This window comes from Bos taurus, unplaced genomic scaffold, assembly GCF_002263795.3.
Source record: "Bos taurus isolate L1 Dominette 01449 registration number 42190680 breed Hereford unplaced genomic scaffold, ARS-UCD2.0 Leftover_ScbfJmS_2281, whole genome shotgun sequence".
Taxonomy (NCBI): Eukaryota; Metazoa; Chordata; class Mammalia; order Artiodactyla; family Bovidae; genus Bos; species Bos taurus.
The window spans coordinates 69,620-77,128 of NW_020191356.1; the positions used below are offsets into that span (position 1 = coordinate 69,620).

The following is a 7,509-nucleotide window of genomic DNA, read 5'->3' on the forward strand; positions in this document are numbered from 1 at the left end:
AGTCCCAAGTCTCATCAGTTGTCAAAGGTGGAGGTGACATGAGTTACTAGTGCGGGGACACATCTCCACACCCCCAAACCCTTTTCCGGCCAAATAGAGGGGACCGCACAACTTCAGGCCACCCTGCCCCTGCTCTCAGACCAGAGGATCCAGCCTAGTTCTTAGGCCACAAGACCATCTGCTAACCCTAGTGGGTGTCAGGGAAGAATGCCTCAGTCAGGCTCTGCTGGACTCTGGCTCTGCTCAATAGAGTAAGAGCCACGAGCCCTGTGGAGTGAAGGTGGGACATTCGGGGGACTGAGGGTCTCCATGCCCCAGAACGGTGGCTACACATAACACCCCAACCACTGAGACTCAGACGCGGACCATCCGGGCAGCACCCGGGTGGCTCTAAAGAATGAGGGGCTCCCTTACTGTGATCGAGGACACGGGACACAGCGAGGAGGGGACCACGGTCCGAGGAGCTGGCAGCCAGTCAGCAGAGGGGGGATGTCAGGGCTCGGGAGGAGTCAGGGTGACGACCATCCTTCCCATCACATGGACCACTCAGGACCCTCCCCTGTGCTCAGCATTTCCTTCCGGCCAAACAGAGGGAAGGGGGGCTGCAGTTAGGGGAAGTTAGGGTGTGATCGTAAAGGGGCAGCCGCCGGACAGCAGAGGGGCAGATCCCAGGACCCTTTGGTGGAGGGCTGAGTACTCCCTCCTCTCTTCCTCTGGGGTGACAACAAAGGAGGCAGTGTCAACTTCAGAGCAGGAGAGGGAACAGGGTATGTGCGGAGTGGTGGGGGTGGGGTTCGGATATGGGGGAGTCTTGTCCCAATTTTCATCCTGATTCTAAATGTGAACTGAGAGAACCTACCTCCTCTGCCAGCCCTGACAGGCTCCCCTCTAACACCCAGGCAGGGCTGTCTGGCTGTGCCCCAGTGCTCACTCTCATATCCTCCTCAGGGGTCTTAGGGGATAGGCTCACCAGGAGAACAGGAGCCCTGTGGTTCTAGAGCACTGGCCTGAAAGACCCCTCAGAGGCAGCGTTGGTTCAAGCCGGGGAGGACTCTTCCGGGTGAAGGTGCTCACGGAATCTTCTTGTCCTTACTCTAGGTGCCCTTGGTGCCGGCCTTCCTGCCTGCATGCCCGCCTGCAGTCTGAGACCTGTGTCCTCATGCCTCGGAGGCACAACAATAAGTACCATGCCCGTGTGAAACGCCACCAGATCCAGAGGGACACTCAGTGTCCCCAGGAGGCCAAGAACAGTGCTGCTGCAGCCGCAGAAGAGGAGGGCCCCTCTTCTCCCTCTTCTGGCCCTCAGGGTTCTCCCCCGAGCTCCCCTGCTGCTGGCGAAAGCCAGAAGCTTCAGGGAGCCTTGGCCACTAGCTCTCCTGATGCAGGGGCTTCCTGTGCAGGATCTGATGAAGGAGCCCAGGGCCCAGAGGAAGAAAGTGCAGGTGCCTCCCAGGCAGCCCTGGCCACTCAGAGCATTCTCAATGATCCTCTGACCAGGAAGGCCAGCATGCTGGTGGAGTTCCTGCTGGAGAAGTATGGCACGAAGGAGCCCATGACAGAACGCCCTGCTGACGGTCATCAACAGGAAGTACAGGCAGCACTTCCCTGAGATCCTCAGGAGAGCCTCTGAGTGCATGGAGCTGGTGTTTGGCCTGGAGCTGAAGGAAGTAGACCACAGCAGGAACATTTATGTCCTCATCAGCAAGCTCAGCCTCGGGGGTGACGAAGGTCCAAGTGATGAGAAGGGGCCGCCCAAGTCCAGTCTCCTCATGGCGCTCCTGGGGTTCATTTTCATGAAGGGGAACCAGGCCACCAAGGAGGTCTGGGAATTCCTCAGTGTGTTCGGGGTCTATGCTGGGAGGAAGCACCTGATCTTTGGAGAGCCCAGAAGGCTCATCACCAAAGAGCTGGTGCAGAAAGTACCTGAAGTACCTCCAGGTGCCCAATAGTGATCGTCCACACTATGAGTTCCTGTGGGACCCAAGAGCTTGTGCTGAGACCAGTAAGATGAAAGTGCTGGAGGTTCTGGCCAAGACCCATGATACGGTCCCTAGTTACTTCCGAGATCTCTATAATGAGGCTCTGAGAGATTAGGCAGAGAGAGCAGGGCTGAGAGTTGCGATGCAGCATCCAGCTATGGCTGAGGCCAGTGCCCCTCCCAGGGCCAAGTCCTGCAGCTCCTCCCACATCTAAGGAGGGAGGCCAGGGCACTTTGTTCCCTTTGTGTTGGAACAGAGCAATCTAGCTCCTAAATAGTGCAGAGTAGTAGGGGTGGAGGGAACAATACCTATGTGTTCCTACAGTTTTAAGTAGTAAGGGAGTTTACCTGCAGTTCATTTTAACAAAATATGTATCTTTCCCCCTTTATCCATAGGAGAAATATCTAGTGAAAGATGATTTAAAGTAGATAGGTAAAGAGATGAGGGAGGTGGTAAGTATTTTGTAGTGTTACTACTTTTGATAAGGTTTATTGTGCTTCAGAATACAAATGTATGGATCATATAAATTATAGGTCTTTGCTCTTTTAAAGTTTTGAAAGCCACAGTCTGGGTATTTGTAAAACACATTGGAAGTACTGAATAGATTGTTCACAATCCAAACAAGGTAACATGACTTTGGAACAGAATTTTCTTGAAGAGTAGTCAAGCTTCTAAAGAGTGAAAGGTAGTAGGGGTGAAGCAAACCAAGTTTAGATCTCATTACTGTTTTACATGACTAACTTCTACACATTATTTATTTCCTTTTCTCCAAATGTTTTAACTTCTAAGTTTGTTTTTGTTCAGAATATTAATTGGGTAATGATATTGCTGTTACATTTATTGCTGTTTTAAGAGTTTTAAAGGTACAGTTTCGGTAGATGTAAAAGAGATTCACAAACCATCTTTATTGTCTCCATGATCTGGAAGTAGGTAACAGGGCACGGAAGGAGAGATTTTCATGGTAATGCAAAAGACGACCACAGAAAATACTGACAAACAAAAAGAAGTGGAGGAAAATGTCTTTAAGTTGTTGTTTACCTTATTTCTTTTAAACTTTCTATTAGTAAAAATAAAAAAAAAACTTTGACTTATTTAGCTAATTTAAGAATATTTGTTTCTTTTGTCCTAATTCACTGCATATTCTCTGCTATCTTCACAGATTAAAAATAAACTCAGAGGGGTAGGTGGTATTTCAGGGATTTACAAAAATCATAACTTGCAGTTATTACAGACCTATACTTATTAAAGACTATGCCACTGCTTTATATGTAGTACATGCATTCCAGCATTCATGCAGGATAGGATTTACCCTAACCCTATGCTACTGGAAGTTAAGGTAAGAAACCTGAGCTATGACTGAGGACCACTGACTCCAGAAGAGTGGAGCCCTATAATGTTCTGCTCCTCAGAAGACCCCAATAGCTTTGCACACATCTGGCTCATCCTATCTTCCAATCCAGAACTTCCAAGAAATTAATGCCTTGGTTCTGAGGAACACAGCCTCGGATGAGTGGAGGGTGCAGTCTGAGTCCAGTCAGGAGTTAGGATGACGTCCCTGAACGAAGGGCTAGAGGACTACTTAGCCCAGAACAGAGGAGACTTTGAAGACCCAGCCCTGATGTCAGCCATACATGGTCCAGGACAAAGCTTTCTGGCTGAAGTGCCCCTTTCCACTGGGAGTGGTGTCAGGGAGGTGAGAGACTTGGTCTACTGGGAGAAGCCTCACTCAGTACAGAATAGAAAACTAGTGACTCCAAATGAGGATATAGGGACTGTACCTAGAACACAGCCCTACCACTCGACACCTCCCACTGGCAAATTTGGGAATGCCAGCATGATGCACCCCACACATTTAGACCATCTCAGGAGGTGAGGAACTTGGGCTCAGGGACCAGCCTCTGGAGGAATTCCAGTTCAGGCCAAGAGTCAAGCAGAGGACCATGAGGACTAAGGGAACCACTCACATTATAAAAGTGGGGACACCACAGAATCCCTCCCCTAGGGTAAGCCATGAGTGACCACAGGCAGGCATGTCCACGAGGGAGCCTTCACATCCTCTGAGGTGGTCTCAGGGAATTCAAGGCTGTAGCATGAGAAGACAGGCCTCCCTAGGCCATTGGAAATCAGTGTGAGGACCTGGAGAGAGGACCGAGGGGAACCCCAACCCAAAGGAGAAAGGGACACACAGCCCCAGCATCGTTTCAAGTCTGGGAGCCCCAGGCAGAGGTAGCCAGATGTGTCACCCACTTGCTTCCAGCTTGGGAGGATTCCGGTCGATATGGGGAAGAGGCACAGACCCTGAGAGAGAAAGTACTCTCAAGGTCACTGTCCCTAGGGCAAGGGAGGCCAGAGCATCCTGCCCTCTGCTGTTAGTTCTCAGAAGCCCCTCAAAACACCTGTGGGTAAACATGGCCTACTCGGACTTCTACACCTGGGGACTGAGGGTGCTATGGGCTTACGTATAGGGTTGGCTGACATGGCATAGGGGAAATTTCCGGGTGGTCTAGTCATTAGGGAGAGGACCAGAGGATGCAGGGGAACATGAAAACCATAACAATGGGGCAACCACAGTCTGTCCCTGCTATCAGTACTGGCAGACACTTGGATAGATGTCAGGATGAATGGAGGCAACTGCCAGTCCCCCTTAGGGTGACAGAAAAGTGAGGACAGTAATAGTGAAGACAGGGAGGATATATAGGTCTTCCCAGGAGTCAAACAAGGAGCCTGAGCGAGAACTGGTGGAGCCAGCCAGCAGTTCAGTTCAATTGCTCAGTTGTGCCTCTCTCTTTGCGACCCCATGGACTGCAGCATGCCAGGCTTCCCTGTCCATCACCTACTCACTCCTGGACCTTCTCAAACTCACATCCATTTAATCAGTAATGCCATCCAAACATCTCATTCTCTGTTGGCCCCATCTCTTCCTGCCGTCTATATTTCCCACCATCAGGGTCTTTTCCACTGAGTCAGTTATTCGCATCAGGTGGCCAAAGTATTGGAGTTTCAGCTTCAGCTATTCAGGACTGATTTCCTTTAGGATTGACTGGTTTGATCTCCTTGCAGTTCAAGGACTCACAAGAGACTTGTTCAACACCACAGTTCAAAAGCATCAATTCTTCAGCTTTCATCTTACTTTATAGTCCAACTTATGACTACTGGAAAAACCATAGCTTTGAGTTTGGCAAGGAAATGTCTCTGCTTTCTCACATGCTGTCTAGGTTAGTCATGGCATTTCTTCCAGGGAACAAGTGTCTTTTAAAATTTGATGGCTGTAGTCACCATCTACAGTGATTTTGGAGCCCCCCCTAAAAAGTCTTTCACTGTATCCATTATTTCCCCATCTATTTTCCATGAAGTGATCTGACCTGGTGCCATCCATGATATTACTTTTTTAAATGTTGAGTTTTAAGCCAACCTTTTCACTCTCCTCTTTCACTTTTATCAAGAGGCTCTTTAGTTCTTCTTCATTTTCTTCCATAAGGGTAATGTCATATGTGTGTCTAATGTTATTGATATTTCATCCAGCAATCTTGATTCCAACTAGTGCTTCATCCAGCCTACAATTTTGCATGATGTATGATGCATAGAAGCTAAATAAGCAGGGGGACAAATAAGTACGGCTTTGACGTACTCATTTCCCTATTTGGAACAAGTCTGTTGTTCCATGTCCAGTTCTAACTGTTGCTTCTTAACCTGCATATGGTTTCTCAGGAGGCAGGTAAGGTGGTCTGGTATTCCCATCTCTTTAAGAATTTTCCACAGTTCAGTGTGATCCACACTGTCAAAGGCTTTGTCATAGTCAATAAAGCAGAAGCAGATGTTTTTCACAAACTCTCGTGCTTTTCTATGATCCACTAAACTTTTGCAATTTGATCTCTGGTTCCTCTGCGTTTTCTCAATTCACCTGGAACATGTGGAAGTTCATGGTTCCCATAGTGTTGAAGCCTGGCTTGGAAAATTTTGAGCATTAATTTACTAGCGTGTGAGATGAGTGCAATTGTGTGGTAGTTTGAGCATTCTTTGACACTGCTTCTCTTTGGGACTGGAATAAAACCTTGCCTTTTCCAGTCCTGTGGCCACGGCTGAGTTTTCCAAATTTGCTGACATCATATTGAGTGTGCACTTTCACAGCATCATCTTTTAGGATTTGAAATAGTTCAACTGGAATTCCATCACCTCCACTAGCTTTTTCCACAGTGATGCTTCCTAAGGCCCACTTGACTTCACATTCCAGGATGTTTGGCTCTAGGTGAGTGATCACATCATCATGATTATCTGGGTAATGAAGATCTTTTTTGTATAGTTCTTTTAAAGTTTTCTTGCCACCACTGCTTAACATCTTCTGCTTCTCTTAGGTCCATTCCAATTCTTCCTTTATTGTGCCATCTTTGCATGAAATATTCTCCTGGTATCTCTAATTTTCCTGACGAGATCTCTAGTCTTTCCAATTCTGTTGTGTTCCTCTATTTCTTTGCACTGATCACTGAGGAAGCCTTTCTTATCTCTGCTTGCTATTCTTTGGAAGTCTGCATTCAAATGGGTATATCTTTCCTTTTCTCCTTTGCCTTTCACTTCTCTTCTTTTCTCAGATATTTTAAAGGCATCCTCAGACAGCCGTTTTGCCTTTTTGCATTTCTTTTTTCTTGGCGATGATCTTGATCAATGCCTCCTGTACAATGTCATGAACCTCTGTCCATAGTAGTTCAGGCACTCTGTCTATCAGATATAATCCCTTGAAACTATTTGTCACTTTCACTGTATAATCATAATAGATTTGATTTAGGTCATAGCTGAATGGTCTAGTGGTTTTCCCTGGTTCCTTCAATTTAGGTCTGAATTTTGCAATAAGGAGTTCATGATCTGAGCCACAGTCAGCTCCTGGTCTTATTTTTGCTGACTGTATACAGCTTCTCCATCTTTGACTACCAAGAATATAATCAATCTGATTTCCGTATTGACCATCTGGTAATGTCCATGTGTACAGCCTTCTCTTGTGTTCTTGGAAGGTTTTTGCTCTGAGAATACTAGTGTCTTCTCTTGGCAAAAGTCTGTTAGCCTGTGCCCTACTTCAGTTTGGTAATCCAATGCCAAATTTGCCTGTTACACCAGGTATCTCTTGACTTCCTACTTTTGCATTCCAGTCCCCTGTGATGAAAAAGACATCTTTTTTGGGTGTTAGTTCTAGAAGGTCTTGTAGGTCTTCAGAGAACTGTTTAACATCAGCTTCTTAAGCATTAATGGTTGGGGCATGGACCTGGATTACTGTGAATTGAATGGTTTTCCTTGAAAACGAATGGAGATCATTCTGTAATTTTTGAGATTGGACCCAAGTACTGCATTTCGGACTCTTGTTGACTATGATGGCTACTCCATTTCTTCTAAAAGATTCTTGCCCACAGTAGTAGGCATAATGGTCATCTGAATTAAATGCACCCATTCCAGACCATTTTAGTTCACTGATTCCAAAAATGTCAGTGTTCACTCTTGCCATCTCCTGTTTCAGTTCAGTTCAGTCGCTCAGTCGTTTCTGACT

At 46.9% G+C, this 7,509-nt stretch overlaps 1 non-coding gene across 1 annotated transcript; it reads left to right on the forward strand.

Moving 5' to 3' along the window:
• Positions 1-456: 456 nt before the first annotated feature.
• Positions 457-2,193, forward strand: LOC782703 (melanoma-associated antigen B17). The gene has a single exon (XR_003033737.2). It is a non-coding gene; the product is annotated as a melanoma-associated antigen B17 (transcript).
• Positions 2,194-7,509: the final 5,316 nt, after the last annotated feature.